At 36.6% G+C, this 19,761-nt stretch overlaps 1 protein-coding gene across 1 annotated transcript in view; it reads left to right on the top strand.

The window, feature by feature from the left end:
* The window catches only part of LOC6037005, a 195,965-nt gene that overhangs the window by 57,702 nt on the left and 118,502 nt on the right, over window positions 1-19,761 (top strand).

Below are 19,761 nucleotides of genomic sequence, written 5' to 3' on the forward strand. Positions count from 1 at the left end.
ATATAGTCCTAATTATAACCTACAACTTGGTCGAAGACACCAAATCGATAAGATAATCCTTTCTCAAGATACAGTTTCTTTAATATATGCATTTGGATGACTGTGATGGTCGATTTTTCAGAACAAGGTTTTTTCGGTTTCGGAGGGCATAACACCTAATTAACTCCCCGAAATTTGGGAGCGATTAGTTGTGTCCACAATTTGCGCATTGCATTTTAATTTTGTATGGAAATTAATAGGGAAAAACCTTCTTTTTTACATTTTGATTTTTATTATTTTTACTTTCAACTAATTTTTTTTAAACCAACACGATAGCGTTAAATTGAGAAAATTTTCTAAAACTTTCCCCAAGAAAGTATTGTGCTATCTTCAGCGATGGAATAATCATCATCAAAAGAAAATCTTTGGATGTTCATCAAGAGAAAAAATCCGAAGGGAGCATGACTCTCCTTTCTTGCGCACGAATGATCGGTAAAAAGAATCTAAAAAAATTATCATCTTGATTATTCGGCGGAACATCTTTTCACTACTACACTTGCAAGTGTAACGTCACACGTCGAAAAATGACTTGTCACATTTTGTAGATGGGCAATGTGTGTAAACAAAGTGAAATAAATATTGTTGAATGGGCTGACAAGGAAATTCACAAAATATTATCAGCAGATTGATTTTCTTGGAGAATTTCGGGAGCGATTTTCTTTTGCGTGATTTGCCTCTTCTCTCTTTCGCGGGTGAAGAAAGTTCGTAGGCGAAATTGATTTTTTCGCGATTATTCTATCCCTGGCTATCATGCTCCTGTCATATGATACAGCGTGTTGAAAACTGGTCTAAAGCGTGATCTCCGAGCAGAAAACGCGTTGTAGACCAGTTTTGAGGACGTTGTATCTTTTGACAGGAGCAATATAGCAAAATATTTTCTTCTGAAGAGTTTTAGAGAATTTTCTCAATTTTAACGCTATTGTATTGGTTTAGAGGAAAATAAAAATGATAAAAATCAAAATGTAAAAAAGAAGGTTTTTCCATACTAACTCCCATACAAATTTCAAATGCAATGCGCGAAGTTTAGACGCAACCAATCGTAAAATATGTTAAAATCCGGTATTTTTTTTTAAATAATAAAAATTTACTGTGCCCCTTTCTGCGACAAGTGCCCAAGGTACGTTTTGCTCGAACCAAGTGCCTTTCTCCAGGCAGAGGCTTGATATTGTTTTCCCAACTCGTATAGTCTCAAATACATTAGGAACGGCGAGGAGTGCGAGCGAGAGTAAATTGCAAACACTGTTTGGCTTGCTGGCAACAATACTCCAGAAGGGAGTGGAAGGGATGGGCTGGAGTTTTTCGAATTGGGGAAAATTTCCGTGCCAGAAAGGAGTTTTCGGCGGGTGGAAAAACAACATATATATGGTTCGAGTGCTACATTATTTATTCGCACTTGGTGCCTTTTTGTGCTGGTTGCCATTCTTATGTTCATTGCATTTACAGCTTATCCGCTTTAGTGCACAGTTAAAAAAAAGAAATATTGAAAATGGTATTGAAAATTGGTAATTTAAAAAAATAAGCATACTTTTTGGATAAAAATGTCCCATGTTTTTGCAATATTTTTTTAAAATTTATACTGTGTTTTCTTAAGAAGGCAATATACACTTCTTCCCTTGGTTGGCTGCCAAGAAAATGCACTGGGAGGAGAATTTGAGAACCGACAGCTAGAAGGGGGTGTTAAGGACGCAGGGCTTATCCTGGCCTTGCTTTGCACTTTGCCACTAACTGAGCAAAGTCTATCTTGTGCAGTTTCGTTTACAGTTGCTGTTTTGTTGGACTTGTTCTTTCTGCCAGATGTACCCATCCCATACTGCTGGTATGGGGCCAAACAGCTATAAGATTGCACTCTTAAGTGGCTAGTGCTATTTTCACTTCGTTCATTTTGTGGCCAGGCGATAAAAAGCTGCTTCTGAGGAAAGCTTTAAGGTATTCGTTCCTTTAGCCGTATATCTGTCCCATTTACCCACAAGTGGCAGAAGGAGAAACGCCGAATCAGACTTTCCCCCAATTTCTTCAAGTGCTTTAGCGCTCGTATACCTTTAAGCTACTTACTGGGTCGGCTGTTTGTGTGCAAACACACTTACACACGCACTTCTTCAGGATGCGCTGGACCGTTTCGCATCCTTCCCCGAGGACTCGCTCGATATCGCTTCAACAAAAGATGGTTACCAAGACACAGCGATTTCTCATCGAACCTGGGGAAAAGAACTCGCTTCATCTTTAAGGGAAAAAAGTTCAACGACCTGTGGCCGATTACCTTTGCCTGGCAGGCTGAAAGGTAAATGGCACGTGGCGGCGACGAAAGGTTATCCATCCATCTTTTGGGGCGTTTTTTTGCCTCCCCCTGTGTGTTGCGATTTCGGAGGAAAAATGATGGACCACTCGTCGTCGGGGGAAAATACCGCCGCCTGATGCTGTTTATTGATTCGAGCGGAGGGTACTTTACGTAGCAACGGCAGCAGTGTTTCAATTCAATTAGGTACCTGATTGAGTGGTTGGTCGGGGTTTGTTGTGGTGGCAGAGGGGAAAATAATTGGGAAAAATTGTTTCCAAAACTGTTGTGGCTAATTGATTTTCTTAAATGGTGTTTCTTTTGACAGCTTGTTCTGAGATTGAAATTAGATTTATGCGTCTAATATGCAAACATTATTATGTAAATTTCAGATGTTCCAAATTTTCTACGCCTGTTGTACAGTATATTCATGAAAAAAAATATTTGGCAAATATTTGAAGATTTTCACTTTTTTCGAAGTTAGGTTGATTTTGTCGAAATTAGGTTGTGGTAATCTGCCCACCATTGAAAAAACCGCTAATATCCACTTTTGGCAAAAACGACATATAAGCAACAGGTGGTAGAGGGTGTTCCAACGCATCTTCTGGAACTTGAATTTCACTGAAATAGTGTTTAGACTTGGCTGCCGATGCGAAAAACCAAACGGCTAATATGCCACTCTTATGGGAAATTGCCTTGAAGGAGATTTTGCGACAAACACTAAAACGCGTTTTTCTCGGAATACTTGATTTGGCATAATTTGGCTATAGCCGAATTTTCAATCATGGGCAGTAATGTTTCACCGTTTCAAATTGTCATGAATGGTTTTGTTTCAAGGTACAAAATACAGTAATTTTTTTCCAGTTTATGCTTTTTCAAAAAAATAGTTTTTACAAGTTTACTATTTATTTCAAATTTTATAAATCTACTTAAACTATTTATTTACTCTGAACTAAATAAACAAATTGATGAAATTGAATTGAAATGATCAAAAGTAACATATTACAGTTGTTTTTTTTATTTTAGTTGCCGGAATATCGTTCCTTACAACAAAAATCAGTATGCAGTTTCAATTATAAAAAGTTTTAAGACATTTTTCTGCAACAAGTTGTAAAACCATCCAGTCTAAAAACAAATGTAGAAACTTGTCTATGGTTTTTGAAGAACTTATCCTCAAAAAAATAAGATAGACTTTAGAATGGTCCCCAACTTGAAAATGGTATACTTTATCAAGATATCTGAATAGTAGAAATAAATAAATCGATTGCACAATTTATTTTATTTCTACACAATCACTTCAAAAAATTGATTGATTATAATAAAATAATATGTCCAAAACTAACAAAATTTATAATTCTAGCTTAATCATGAAAAATTCTAGACAACAAGTATCACATCATGCTTTAAGCATTAACAGTAGAAAAAGTTAACTATTGGGAGGTTAAAAAAAATGTGATGGTTCAATATTAACTCTTTTCGACTTAATTTTTTTTATTTTGTTAAATTACACACACAAAAGATGTTAAGCCTTTTTCTAGGAAATCAACCAATTTTGTGCATTTTTGTTGTTTAGTATTTTTTTATATTCAAAAAATACAAATAAAATCCATTTCAGGAATTTGAGGAGAATGGCTTGTATGGTAATATTACATCGGGGAATGCTGATAGATTTTGCGTCAGATTTTTTTTGTCATAAGTATTGGGTTGTAACATTTATGCTACTGTAATTTTTTTTAAATGTAAATAAATTCATGAAAATATTTGCTCATCTATTTCCAATCTGTGGTCCCGATTTCAAACTTTGTAAATGCCTAATTCTATTAATAATTTAGAAAAATTTCCTATGCAAAATAAGCCAGGGGGAGGGAATAAAGAAATATAAAAAAATTAAATAACAAGCTTTGGTCTCAACCAACGTTGCCAGATTATTTTGTGGGAAATCTGTATTTTCTTGAAAATAAATCTGTATTTTATCTGTATCTTGTCGAATTCAAAGCTATAGAAACAATTTTAAAAATTTTAAAAGCAGATTTAAGCTTTATAATCATATTAAAGTATAAATTAATTACCAAATTGTTGAAACTTTCAAATAAAACCATTTTTAAAAAATCTGTATATACAGATTTTTGGGATTTTTGGGATAGAAAAATCTGTATAATACAAATTTATCTGTATATCTGGCATGGCTGGTCTCAACATATAAATGAAAAAAGTGTTTTAAAGTGCATTTTACACCTGCCCAGTTGTTTTGCAATCATTAGTTTTCAAAATATCCAAGTATTAATATTTTGAAAACTAATTCACCGAAAAAAAAAACTTTTTGCGGTGCTGTACATTGGAATTCCTCAAAAATTGAAAATATTGTTGATCGATCCCAAACATGCTAAATATGATTTTAAACGCAGGAAAATGCATTTCTAATTGTTTTCAGTTGGTTAGACTTCTATTTCCTTTAAAATGTTGAAGATTTTTGAAATTCTTTTGAAAATTTTTCTCAACTCTTTAAATATTTTTTTGATAGGGGTGCTTTTTTTCATGAAGTATTTTTAACTTCACTATATCTTCATTTCAAAACTATAACTTAAAACGGTGCACTTTGATAAAAAAGTTATTTTTGCAATTCCGTCGTGAAACTACTTACTTTTCCTGTCATTCTTGAACGACGAAATAGCCTACTTTTCTGAACGAAAAATAAAAGAATCGAATAGCAACACTTTTCAAAATAAATGCTGAAAAGTTCTACTTTTCAGCACTGAAATGGGTGCTGAAAAGTTGAATTTTTCAGCACTTGTTTCGAAAGGTAACACTTTTCAACATTTTTTTGATTTAAACGATTTATTGACAAAATACATGAACATTTGACTTAAAATTTCACTCAATGGGTGTTTTTCGGAATTGCAAAAATGTTGTATGGAACTCGTTGCAAAACTTGATTTTTCAGCACTCTTCGTATTTTGTGGGTCTCGTGGCGCAGGGGTAGCGGCTTCGGCTGCCGATCCCGATGATGCTATGAGACGCGGGTTCGATTCCCGCCTTATCCACTGAGCTTCTATCGGATGGTGAAGTAAAAACGTCGGTCCCGGTTTCTCCTGTCTCGTCAGAGGCGCTGGAGCAGAAATCCCACGTTAGAGGAAGGCCATGCCCCGGGGGGCGTAGTGCCAATAGTTTCGTTTCGTTTCGTATTTATCCAACTCGGTGAACCTCGTTAGATAAATGTACGACTTGTGCTGAAAAAATCATCTTTTTGCAACTTGTTGCATAAACTACTATTTCAATTGGACAAATGATTCATTAAAATTTTGTTTGACAACATTTTCGATTTTTTTCCCAAAATTCTTATCTCCGGTACTCGATTTTGCACCATGCCTTTTTGGTCCCCTAAAATATGAAGAAAAAATCTTAAATAAGAAAATACGTATTGTGGGAATTCAACTCTCAGTGATAAAAAATCAAATAAAAACGTCGGGAAACTTACTTTTCCGTGCAGCAATTTTTTTTCAGAAAAATCATAAGGCACAATTTTGCTGGAGATACCAAATCGATCAGAAAATCCTTTCTCAAGAAAAACGAATGATGCAAAATGGTTTCTTTGACATAGGGAAAGCATAGACAAAATTTCATCCAAATAAAAAAAATATGAAAAAAGTCGATTTGAAAGAGAATTATTCAAGTTTTTTTTCAAAATTTTTTTGAAGTGGTATTTTTTACAGGAAGACACAAGGAAGTACACAGCTAAAAAAGTAGTAATCCAGCTGCGTGTAAAAGGCCTGGGTGTAAAATAAATATTGCATTATTTTATACAATCTTATGTGATTGTACACTAGAGTGTAACAAAAATTTTTGGCGGGCATTCAGGGGCTGAGCATATGATCGATTGAGGAGCGCCTGCCCTTCAATTTTAAATGGGATTTAACCCGTAAAAGATTTTTCAAAAATGACAATTTTTGAGGCATTTTGCTACTGAAGCGTTTACCAAAAACATCACTGGCGTGTAGGCCAAATCCTTGCGCATCTTTTGGTATATATAACATTGAAGTTTGGAGCACCCTGGAGCTCGGTACAGACCTTCAAAGTTTGGCATTTTTTCGAAAAATCGGTCCCAGCAAAATCAAATAGCGTCTCGGGCGTCGCGAGACGCGACGCATATCTTTTTTGCCGGGGCCGGTTTTTCGAAAAAATGCCAAACTTTGAAGGTCTGTACCGAGCTCCAGGGTGCTCCAAACTTCAATGTTATATATACCAAAAGATGCGCAAGGATTTGGCCTACACGCCAGTGATGTTTTTGGTAAACGCTTCAGTGGCCAAAATGCCTCAAAATTGTCATTTTTGAAAAAATCTTTTTTTACGGGTTAAATCCCATTTAAAATTGAAGGGCGGAGCGCCAGCTCCTGTTACGTCCAATCGAGCTCATATTTGGGATTTGGGCTCAGTATGCCCACCAGAACAAACCCCTGAATGCCCGCCAAAAAGTCATTTTTGTTACACTCTATTGTACACCCTGAAATATGTAGCCCATCAGTATGGGAAACCTACTTGACCGAAATGTTAAGCTGATATATGCGTTTATCCTTTCCATTCTTCATCGGTCTGATGGCCGAGTGGGCTAAGGCGCCAGTCCTTACTGTTGATACTGGGTTTGAATCCCGTCGGTTGCAACTTTTTTTTTGTGTTTGCAAAAATTGTACATGCAGTGTGTAATATTAAGTGTTTATTTTGACGAAGGTGATGTGCATGCTTTTGCATGCGATTTTACCATCGGATTTTGCTGTGAAGCTTTTAAAATTACTCCGGCTCCAAGAGATTTAGTGACTCCGACTTCTGGAAATTTAGCGACTCCGACTCCAAATCCTGGATAAAAACCCCAAGTCCACCGAATCCGTCTCCCGTACTTCGACTCAATGGCCCGGATAATAACAGTCAATTGATTCAAATTTTAAGGATTTTTTTTTATACGCAATAGATTTTCAGTTCAAGGATTTCAAAAATTAAATAAGATTGGATTAGTTTGCTTTTAAGCAGAAATTCTTATAAACGTACGACTTTTAATGCTATTCCTAGAAACTGCAAAGTAATTTCTCGCCTCGTTGAACAGCAAATTATTCTGGAAAAAAACACATTTTACCATCCAGCCAAAAGCTCAACATTATACTATCCATCATCCGCGCAATTCACCGTCCACCCACTCGTTTAGACGGCAGCACTCTTGTCAGCAGAAGCTTTCAATTTTCGGAAACCAGCTAAATTCATTTCTCTATTCCATTACTCGCTTTGCCGTTCGTTGGAAAAAAAATCCTGATGTTTGATATTCTCGCCGGTTGTTTTTCCATCACTCAGAAACATCGCACAAACAAAATATGGTTTCCCCGCTCCACCACCGCTTCCCTGACCGAGATTTCCACCACTCAGGAAGCAAACATTTCATTTCCGCTGGTAAATCATACACTAACTGCTCCATTCCAGCGTGGAAAACAGCAATTAAAGCGAGTGGTTAAAACATTGGTTTGTTGAAAATTTAACGCGATGTGTTCTCGACCCCATGTGACGGGAAAGTGGCAGTGGAAAATATGGTTGACATGTTTTATTCACTAATGGGTTGTGCACTGGATTTTGGAAACTCTCTCTCGAAAAGCCCCTTGTGTCGCGTGGAACATTAAATATTTTCGAAACCTTCAGCTAAAGTTTGTTCGAATGAGCTAGACAGACAGACAGAGAGTGAATGTTAGCTGAAGTGACTAGGACAGTTTATTACGCTGCCTTTAGTTGCATAGTTTTAGTTACTATAGTGAAGTGAGGGTGGTGGTATCATCATTTGGAGGATTGTAGTACGGACGGGTACAAAATCCCTGCTGCCATGGGAATGGCATGATGAATGTTTTGAGCCGTGGAACGAGTAAAGTAACTGCTTTTAATGTAGTTTAACAGGGAATCGAGGGGAGTGGGATTGACGTGCGGTGGCATAAAATTATTTTAAAATTGCTGCTCATTTGGATGGACACTGGAGTTGGGAAAGCACCAGTGGGAGATTTGTCGGTTTCGAGAATTACACTAATTCATTTAATTGCTCTTAATTGCCAGCGATAATTGATGTCCGAATCGAGCATGGACAAAGAGGTGTGTTTTTGATTTATTTGATTAATAACATGTTTGTTTCTGGTGAACTCTGTGCAAATATGTGGAAAATACATGATATTACAAATAAAAAAAGTTCAATCATATTCCGCGTTTCATTAAGAACTCATTGTCTGATTTATGCTTTATTGTGTGTTCGAAAACCTTTTTAAATCAGGGCTGCGGAGTCGGGTGGTTTTAAAGCGACCTCCACTTCGGCTTCTGACAATTTTACAACTCTAACATAGGTTTCACACATTCGCCAAACACATTGTTTACACAGCTAAAAACGTAGTAATCCAGCTGCGTGTAAAAGGCCTGGGTGTAAAATAAATATTGCATTATTTTATGCAATTTTATGTAATTTTACACCCTGAAATATGTAGCCCATCAGTATGGGAAACCTACTTGGCCGAAATGTCATGCTTATGTATGCGTTTATCCTTACAGCTTTTCATCGGTCTGATGGCCGAGTGGGCTAAGGTGCCAGTCCTTACTGTTGGTGATGGGCTTGAATCCCGTCGGTTGCAATTTTTTTTGTGTTTGCAAAAATTTTACATGCAGTGTGTAATATTAAGTGTTTATATTGACGAAGGTGATGTGCATGCTTTTGCATGCGATTTTACCATCGGATTGCTGTGTACATTTAGTTTTAATATATACTTTCTTCAAATATATTCTCCGTCAATTTCAACAGCAGATTGCGTGATACATTGTCCTAAGGGGTATTATTGGTCCTAATCCAAGATTTTTTATTTTCGTGACGGTTGGATGGTACGAACCTTTTTATTTTTTATTTCTCTAAAAAGACGTCTGTTTCAATAATTTGCAGCCTGAAAAGGTGCTGATTTCGGAATATGGTATCATAGGGATTTTTATGTAAAATTGGATGCCCGATTCGACAGCGTGCTAAAAATTCCGAAAAACGTTTATTTCACCACAAAAATAATTTTGAAGGATCTGAAATTTGTCGTGACTCAACTGTAAAAAGAGTTACACCGCAATCTTGTATTGAACATTCCAAGATCCATTTAGAGCTTTCGAGTTTCAATCAAAGTAGGCATCTTTAATAGTAAAAACATAGCCCTGGAGACATATTTTGCAAAATTTGTGTAAATTAGGCGGTTATGTAAAACAAAATGGTTCTCACAAAAAATCACCTAAATTTCGTCAGTGTGTTCTACAAAATCGTCAAATCTGTACCCATTGTTCTTAAATTTTACAAGAGCCATGTGTTGACTGCCAAGACGACTACTGTGAGGGAATCATAAAAACTTAAACTTTTTTTACGCAATATTCTTACAAGGCTTAAGGGTGCACAGCAGTTTGTTCACATGAGCTATACATCACATTATACTATACATTCACATGAGCTATACAAGTTATTGTCTTCTTATTCCAAAATTTTCAAACTTACGGACCCAATCCTGAAACAATCTGATTGTAAAAATAGTCAAACTTTGTTGTAAATTATTTTGCAGACAGCATTTTAGGGGATAAATCAAAAATGTATCGATAATTCCCGTAATTTAGGAAATGCTAAGATGTAACAAAAATCTTGGTGCACTAGTTCTGGTTGATGTGTACCGTTAAACCTAGGCCGATACACGGAAAAAAGTCAATTCCGGAAATTGTGAATTGTGTGCATGAATTTAATAATCACGAAGTAAATAATACGGGGGTGGAGGGGAGGGGGTGCGTTTATCCACGCATTTTTTCAATATTTCATCACCGCCATCTTGGATTTAAAAATTCTAAATCATTCTAGAGTAGTTTAAGGGTCCTACTTAATCTCAACAATCCAAAATAGGACAACAGAAAAAAAATGTTTTGTGATTCGATTATCTGAAGTTTCGATTATCGAAGTTTCGATTATCCGAAGTGAAATTTCGCCAAGGCCTTCAGATAATCGAGTCTGGACTGTAGTACTATATCGGAAAAGTCAAAATCTCGGATTAGTTTTCAAAAGGACACAAGAGCCAATTGAAAACAAGACGTTTTCCGATCGGTATCAATCCATTTACAAAAAAAATAACAAAATCAAAAATGTTTAAGAATGTTCATCTACATGTCCTACATGTCATCTGAAAAACAATGAAAATTTGTTTTGTTTTTTAGAAAAATACTAATTAGTGTCGAAGGTAGCTCTTACGTCCATTTGAAAACAAACCCGAGAATTAAATTATCATTTTGATGAAATATTCAAAAAGTGATTTCTCAGGAAGCTTAATTTATCCTGCTGTGACTCGAATTTCTTGGCACTATAACTCGCGTCCCATAGACATCTCAGATTAACCCAAACTTTTCAGCATCAGTCAACACCATCCCTACCTCGCCTGTTATTGACTAGATTCGAGCGCAAATATTCGAATCCCCTCGTCAGCTATCAAAACTTTCCCAAAACAACCAGCACAACCTCTCGGATCGTCCTATCAGCAGCAGCATCATTCTTAGAACATCGGCGCTCGAAATTCCATCTAAACCTCCCCTAAAATAACACCCCACCTTTTTCCTATCCCCCCATTCGAGGTGGGGATGTTTGCCCTCCTCCATAATTCGGAGAACCAATTTAGCAGTCATAAAATTGTTACGCCTTTCGAACCCTTCTGCGGCTTAGGCCGCCCAGAAACAGATTGAAAAGTTCTCCAGAGTCCTCTTTTGTTTGGCCGGAGAATGGGGGGGGGGGGCTCCAAAGATTTACAGCCATAACTCATCTGCCAATTTTGGAGTTACAACCCACGCGTCCCCTCCCCTCTCTGGAAAAGTCATGTACCGGAAAAGTGCCTTCAATACTTCGTCGGCAGACTACATCGATAAAATTCAGCTTTTTGAGCGGAGTCAGACTATTCCGGCTCCGATTTTTTACATTCGAATCCTAAAAAAGGATCCATTCCAGAGCTCGTTTTCGGCGTCTGGGAGGGGGAAACCCTTTTACAGCAGTGAACTTTTGGCCCTTATGACCCCCCCGTACGGTGAAATCCGACGTCAACGAGTTTGTTGTTATTGTTGGGCTCCCTCAAGTGGCTGAATTTCGACTCCGAAACGGCTTTATGAAAAGTTTTCCTCCCCTCAATATTTTCCGTGTGTCAGGTGCAGTGCGGAGTTTTCCCGGTGTTTTGTCACCTCCCGGCAGCTTCGGAGCGCCCGAGGGCGAGGGTTTTGCCGGAATTTAGTCTGGAGGGGCTTTAAATCTTTAAGCTGACATTCGACGACGCTGAGCGAATGTTTGTCTTTCCTGGTAGGGGTTGAATGGTACACTTAGGTTGGTACAATTTTTTAAAGTCAATTAAAAAAAAGTTGTTGAATGTTAACTGTAAAAATTACATGAAATCGTATGTTATATTTATGTGATTTAATAACATACATTTTACATTCTATTTCATGTAAATTTCCACGCAACCCTCATTAAACTTTACTTGAAAACGCATGTAAAATCCAAAATTTACATGTGTTATGACAGATTACATTGAATTCATTAACTTTTTATTGACATCATTTTCATTTGATATTACATTTAAGAAATACAGAGGACATGTTATAGCTTTTGTGTGTTTTTGGAGTGTAAAAGCCTGTTTGTGTTTGTAAAAGCAATCTTCTACAAAAACCTTTTTACCCTTCTTCAAGTGTTAAAAACCCACTCAACTCCATCTCACCTTAACGCCCCTCAAGTATGCCTTTGAAGAATAAAAGTTTTCCCGTCATCACGGAAATGAAGGAATTTTAAAACACTCATTCCAGAGGACACAAGTTTTGCTATTGCGGAAATTTTTATGAGACTACCCCACCCCTCACTTCGTCAATCACCCCCCGTTAACTTTTGTGCATTATTTTCGTAAACAAAAGCCGGCTTTTCGCCTCCCAACTTCTAGTTCCGAACTTTGTGCAGCTATTTTGGCAGGGAAGTAGTCCTCGAGAAGGTTAATCTTGGCGGCCTGGGTTTTCCATATTAAATAACGAACTGGTCTAGCGAGAAAAAATGAAGACATTTTGAGCCATGAAAATATTTCCCTGAATTACTTTTTCAACGTGGTGGTGGTGTTAGCAAAAGGAAAGGAAAAACTCGCTTTTCATTATCAACTTTTCCGAGTGGGGAGTTTCCGTCGGTGAAGTATGATGTATAAAAAGGGGATCCTCCATTCTTTGCAGTTATTACATTTTTAGCTTCCTCCCTACAATTAGCTTTTTGATGGAAAAAGTGTCCTATTTTAAAATTTCTGAAATTCAATTCACTAAGTCTTTTAAAAAATGATTGAGGTTAAATATGCTCAAATATCTCAAATTATAATTTGGACACTTTTGCAATCACTCCCGAAAATCTGCAAATACACAAACCAAGTGCAGAGAGTTAAGCTGCACAAAGCATCGTTCAGAAACAAAGGCAAATTTGTAAATTTATTACTCCTCCGATTCAATAGGGTTGGTCTCCCGTGCCAGAGGCAGTCACACAGTGTCATTTTGTACCGTTTCTGGGGCTGGATGTTCATGTTTTCGGCAGTTTTCGTCGGCGGTGCAGCAGTCAGAAAAGGACGAAACAGGAGGTTAATAAATTATGTGCTCCTCCTCCGCCGGCCAGTCGTCACATACAATTGAAGGCTGAAAGGTGAATTAGCAGCTTCCGTGTTTGCAACACGTGTAAAAGGCAGGGGGAGAATGGTAGTTTGTTTGAATGGAATTTGTTTTCAATGGGAATTATGTGGTGTAAAAATCAAAAATCAAATTATCAGGGTTTGAGATTTAATCGGATTATATTTTCGAAACAAATCCTTAATAAGATGTAGTCAAAACTTTTAAAAGATGTGTTTGTTGATTTAATCAAAGTGTACACTTTTAAATGGAATTGTTTTTGAGCTTTTGTTAAGTTGCATAAAACATGATATTGAAACATTGAATAGTACGCCCATTTAAAATGTTAGTCTTAATTACAAAATTCCCAAAATATTTTTTTCGAAAAGATCATAAAATGTTTCAGTTTTTAACATTGAAAATTGGACTCTAAGTTGCTGAGATATTAGCTTTAGAAAATGTTTGAATGATTGGATGAGACTTAAAAAAACTTAAATATTCTTGTTTTTCTCCATTTTCTTAGGCGTTTAATTGGAAATTTTCTGAACCACTCGAAAAAAATATTTTCAGAAATTGACAATCATTGACACTTTTTTAGATGATCTAAAAATGGGAATGGTGCACTTTTTCGAAAATGCTTTGAAGTACTTTTCGATTGCAAATTTAATTTAACATAAAAAATTTAGGTTAAAAATATGATTTTACTAAACAGCAATTCCAGCCCAAAACAAAAATTTCAATGAAACTTTGTAGACATGTTATCCTACGCTTATGTAAGCCATTTTTTTGTATATGGAGCCAGTTTCACTCGATATAGATATTTGAGCAGGGCGTAAGTGTTTTTAACATTTTTGTATTTCGTAATTTAAATATTTCTGTACAGAGATACCTACGCGGTGGCGTTACGCTTTTTGTTTCGTAGTTTTCTCTTAAACCATACAATATTTTTGCAAGCTTCAAAAAGCGTTTTGTAGATCTGAACAAATAGCTTTTAAATGATTGCTAAAATATTGCGTCGTTCCAGAGAAATCGACAAATTAGAAATACGTAACGCACCGCGTAAAAAGAGGTTTCACTGTATCTCGAAGCCGTTGCATCGTATCAAAAAGTGGTCAAAGACAGACTTGTAGGAAATTTGACGGGCTTTCCGAATTAAAATACACTGCAAGAAAGAAAACAATTTCATGAGATTTTTTGATTTATTAGTTTAAAAGTCAAATTTGAAGGTAAGACCACGATTTTTTTTCGTTAAATTTTTTTGTGGAAATAGCCTAAGACTTTACAGAAAGACTCAAGAAAAATTCAGGATTAAAAAAAAAATCCCGGGAAATCGACCATTTTTTGGACCACTCGATTCCCGAGAAATTCGGTCGAGACTCCCGGGAAATTTTAAACCTATAAATATCGAATCAAAATTATGTAAACTAATCAGAACAAACATTTGAAAAATTTAAAATTGTTTAGAACAATGAATGTTCAATGTTCAAGTTCGAATAAACCAATGCTTCTCTAATCTTCATATTCAGAAGGTGTAAATTACCAATAACTATAATTAAGAGAAGCAAAAAAAAATGTGGACCCCAAAATTTACTTTAAAAAGTATTAAGCCGAGCTACCGTGGCCGAGAGGTTACGGGTTTCGCCTTGTAAGCGGAAGGTGATGGGTTCGATTCCTGTCTGGGCTCGGCAAGTCAGATCCCTTCAAAGAGTAAATCTGCTCACTGGAAATACTGACCGGTAGGGGATGGGTTTCGACTAGCGGCGTGCTGGATTTCCAATCCAGAGGTCGTGAGTTCGATTCTTGTACCGGGATGATGAAGTTTTTTTTTAAGCAGTAACACCCCAGAAATTAAATCATATGTTTTTTTTTCGAATATTTTTTTTTAAATTACATATTTCTAAGAGCAAAAAGCTTTCAAGTTAAATTAAATTTCCATATCTTCTCTCGAGCATAGCAATCCTCATAATCTAGTTTTTTTGTGAACATTTGGGTTTTCCTGATAACTGTAAATATTTCTTCAATGAATATTTACAGTTGACCTTAAAAATTACAAAAATAAAACGGTTAAATTTATCGTTTTTATTGTTGATCATATAAGTATTTTTTTTTTCACATAGATCTAATAACAAGTTTGTGCAATTTTTGAAAAATTACTCAGTGCGAATTAAGATTTGTAAATATTTTAAACTACAACTTTGAGTCTTTTAAAAGCTCAAGAAACGATTTTGTATTTTCAGATTCAGATAAAAAAAATCGAAAGGTTTTATATAATTCCTCAAAATAAATAATGAGACTACTTAAATTAACATTCCACAGAATTAGTATGAATTAGTTGTAACTGAATTAATTGAAAAGAAACAAATGTTTTACTTTTCATTTTAAATTTTTGGCACTGTTGGCATAGTAAAAAAAAACCCCGGGTCCCGGGAATTCCCGGGAAATGGCCAAATTCAACTCTCGATTCCCGGGAAATTGAAAATCTCGAGAATCGTCAGGATGGAGCAACTCACCTAAAAATACAAAATCATTCACATAAACTGTTTTTTTTAAGTGCTCACAAATCCCTTCAAAAGTTACGGACTTACGAATATTTGCGTACCAATTTTGTCTCTACGAAAAACAAAAAATATTTTTGACCAAATTTTATCATGTTTTTGTTCAATATTTTGAATGTGTAAGTTGCTTTTAAAATTAATAATTTATATCTATCAAATTCAAAGTTAAGTTTATGATCACGATTTTTATTATTCGAGTATTTAGGGGCCAGAAAAAGATTAAACTGGTTTTGGTTTTAACAATTATATTTTGTTTCTGTAAACTGTAGCAAACAATCGAGCTTCGTCAACTCAATTTCTTTTACCCAATTGCTTTCTACTTTCACTCTCGACATTTCCCAATCGCATCAATTCGTTTAATTCCCAGCTCAGCTTCCAATCGATAGTGGTTCCAATCCTCGGAAAACCCCAACTTCGGACGCCATTAGCAACCGACGACGGTCCATCCGTTCCATTCCGTACTCCCACTAATTTCCCCGGGTTGTGTATTTTCCTTTGCTGAAAACGGCCATCACCGCACTTCGATAAGCATCTTTCGATCTTTTCCACTCGAACTAGGACAAGTCGACGTTTGTTTAATCCGACATTAAACTTTGACCGCTTCCTACGTCCTACGTCGTCTGTCTGTCTGTCTATTTTCATCGACATCAGTATTCCGGGGGAAAACTTCCGCCTTTTTTCCATTCCACCTAGCCCCTAATCCACCCTCACCCTCGCAGTTCGCGCTGCCAGACGGTGTGTCCCCATATCGGGACGTTTATCAGCTAGGTTCGATACGGGGAAAAATGTGCGCCGGATGTCGCAGTCAGGCACGGCTTGCCGCCGACGTTCCAAATGTATGGATTTGAAATGAAATTAATTGAGAAATTTATCGGCTTCAAAAGGCAGTATCGGGAAAAATATACAACCCTCGTAGGGAAAAAAGCTAGAGTGGGGTGGGAAAGCGCCATCCCTTTCACATTTCACCAGGACCGTCGATAGTTGACAAAAGTCGTAACTAAACGTTCTGTCGGAAGAAGTGGCACGTGGTGGGCGGACGGAACGTGCTGCAGGGATAACGTGCCGGCAGGACGTGTATGGAGTTGCACTTTCTGGTTTAAATCTAGTGGAAAAAAATCACCGTCCACGGTCAACGGACGGTCGCCGGAAGTTGCCGGGACAATGGCAGAGAGATGACCGATGTAACTATAGAACTCGGAATCAGGATACGAGGCAGTAGTTAAAGTTTTGTCTTTTTGCTACCATCGATAGCTGGACGTGTGTCACTCAAATAGCTATCGATTAAACTATAGTTGGGTTTGTCTGATGTATTCAGACAGTAATGTAAAAATCATGAGTCCAATTTAAGAAACCAATTCAAAAGATCAAAGCAACACATCGAAAAAAAAAAATCATTTTGGAAGGTTGAAAATTTGGTTGGTTGAATATAACCTCTTTTTTGAGTAAATTTATCTCAAAATTGTGTAAAAATGTGAATCTGATGAAAATTCAAAAGAAACTAATGAAAATTTCTTAGCTCCTTATGTAATATTACTCATTTTTTGACACAAAATTTGTCACTTTTCCCTGATGATTATTACCATCATTTTTTCTGTGAAGAGAACAAGACAGAATACCAATTCAAGAGACCAAGTCAGGAAACCAAGTAAAAGGACCAGGTCAAAAAACTAAAATAACTAAAACTAAGCCAAAAGAGTAAATCATGGGATTAAACCTCGAAATCAAGTCAAGAAACCAAGACAAGAGACAAATTCAGGATCCAGGACCAGGTCAAGAAACGAAAACAATAAACCAAGTGATATGAGCAAGCCATGCAACCAAGTCCAGAAACTAAGACAAGAGACCAATTTTATGTCCAATTCAAGAGAGTTAGTCAAGGGATCAAACCAAGGAACCTAGTCAACAACAAAACATTAAAAAAAAATATTTTGCTTTTCCAAGGAAACTCACGCTGGGTCAGCAATTTGAAAGAACAACATTTTTTTCTCCCAGCGGTACGAAAAATTCCAGGTGACAAAACGCGTCCTCCTTCAAAATATTGCGGGTACGCTCCACCTGAATCGCTCCCAGCATGATGGTTCCCAAGCACTGACCCCCAAACAAAAACCGAACCGTGACAGCCAATGTCGTCGGCAGCTGATGCTGGTCCCCCCAACGAGGTCAAATATTTTCGGTACCAGCATGGCTGACTGGCTGGCTGGTGCGTAGGAGTGCGCATGTTCTTTTTTTTGCGGGGGTACATATTAAATTTTACGATCACCTTGAGCCAAGGGACGACCGCGAAGGAGCACAGCTGTGGAAGAAATCGAAAGTGATGGCGACGACAAGGATACGCGAAAAAGAAAGGAGCCGAAAAAAAGGATCCTTGCGGCGAACCCGACGGATAGAGGCCAATCGATAAGAACAACAGTTCAGAGGAAAAGGAGAGCAGGAATGTTTCATGGAATCCAACAGTGTCCTTAAGGTCGAGTTAGGGACGCGTGTCGGAGAATGTGTGTGGAGGGAAGAATTTGCCCGGAAGGCAAGTGCGTTCACCCCCTACATGTTGATGGCTGACAGATCCAATGGAAGGATAAGAATCCGTTATCGAATTCTGCTTGTTAGTGAAATGCAATGAAATGAGCCATATTTTCCCAATTGATGACATTGTATTAGGAGGTACAAATTGGTAACGAATGGACAGGGTTACAAAGCCTCGCACGAAAATGTCCTCCCCTCATTTCTAAGCCTATGATGATAACCTTCACGTCCATCATCAGTCTAACATTGTACTGAGTTCAAAATCTACCGAATTACCGATTATGACATCGCCCCCGAAAGGATTGTGGCGGCGGACGTGTTGTACATCGAAATGCAATCCCAAGGAGTTGTTACGTGCTCTGGTAGCGTATTTACCAGTTTTTAACCCTCTACTGCCTACATTTGTTTCCAAATTTTTTATTTTTCCCGTGTTCAGGAGATCATTTTGAGCAACTTTTGTTCTACGAAAAACTTTACTTCTCTTGTTTTATGTTTTTCTTGTTTCATTTTTAGTATTTTAATTTGCATTTATCTTGTTTTGTTTATATTTGGTCATGGTAGTATTTGGCCTATTTTACCACCTCCTATCATTACATTTTGCCTATCTAATTTTTTTCATGTTTTTACAGTAACTTTTTCAACTTTTTGCTTGTTTTTCACATTTTCTGCTATAAAATGGCACCATTCTCATTTAAATTGTAGAAAAATGCGTAGAGGTATAGTCTGGGAAACTACAAAAATTACTGCATACTTCTTTTTACCTAAAATACAGAAAATGTTAGTAAAAAACACAACCAAAGTTGCCCCTACAAAAATGAAATTTTTAAAAACATTGGCAAAGTCACATAAAACAAGTTAAACTTCCAACCTATTAATTTTCTGAAATGTTAAGAGTTCCTCTATCCAATACTTTTTAAAGATCAAAAATTGGTTGAAAAATTGATTTTTGGCGATTTTTTAAATCGAAGCCCGTCTAAAGGCGGGGTTGGGTTGTAGAGGGTTAAAAGATTCTACAATTGAGCGATTTTTAAATCATTTTTTAAATGAAAAAATCATAATACTTCTAAATGATCATGTATCATGAATGTTACGCGATAAATCGTGTTAAATCCTAGAATTAAGACTATTCTTATTTTAGCTTGCGAGGATTCTCGGCTAGCAAACTATTAGCGTATCCAACAAGCAGTGTCTGCAAGTAAATAATTTGGCTAGAATTTCTAGATAAATGATAGCTAGGGACAAATAATATAATTGAAGCCCTTTTTGAAACTGAAAGAAGTTTAGTAAATTGCAAAAAAGTTTTACTTTTTTTCATTTAAAATATGATAAATAGTTTCCAAAATATCATCGATTGACAGTTTCGGGTCAATTGGGTAGAACTAAAAAAAACTAATTTTTGGTCATTTTCATTCTTTGCAAGGCCATATCTCAGCAACCAAAGGTCTGATCAACAATGTACAAGAAAACTAATTGTTGCAAATTTTACAGCTCTTCGAATAATTTTTTTTAAGAATGTATGACGGTGGACACTATTTTTTTAAATAAAAAGAATAATTTTGCTGAAAATTAAACATAAAAAATTACTTTAGCTAAAAAACGGTGCACTTCAGATAAATTTTACAAATGGCCATCTAAAAACCACGACACTTTGAGGAGGGGGTTGGACGTTGTCCACGAGAGGGGGAGGAGGGTAATTTCCAAAAA

This window comes from Culex quinquefasciatus, chromosome 2 (genome assembly GCF_015732765.1).
Source record: "Culex quinquefasciatus strain JHB chromosome 2, VPISU_Cqui_1.0_pri_paternal, whole genome shotgun sequence".
Classification (NCBI taxonomy): domain Eukaryota; kingdom Metazoa; phylum Arthropoda; class Insecta; order Diptera; family Culicidae; genus Culex; species Culex quinquefasciatus.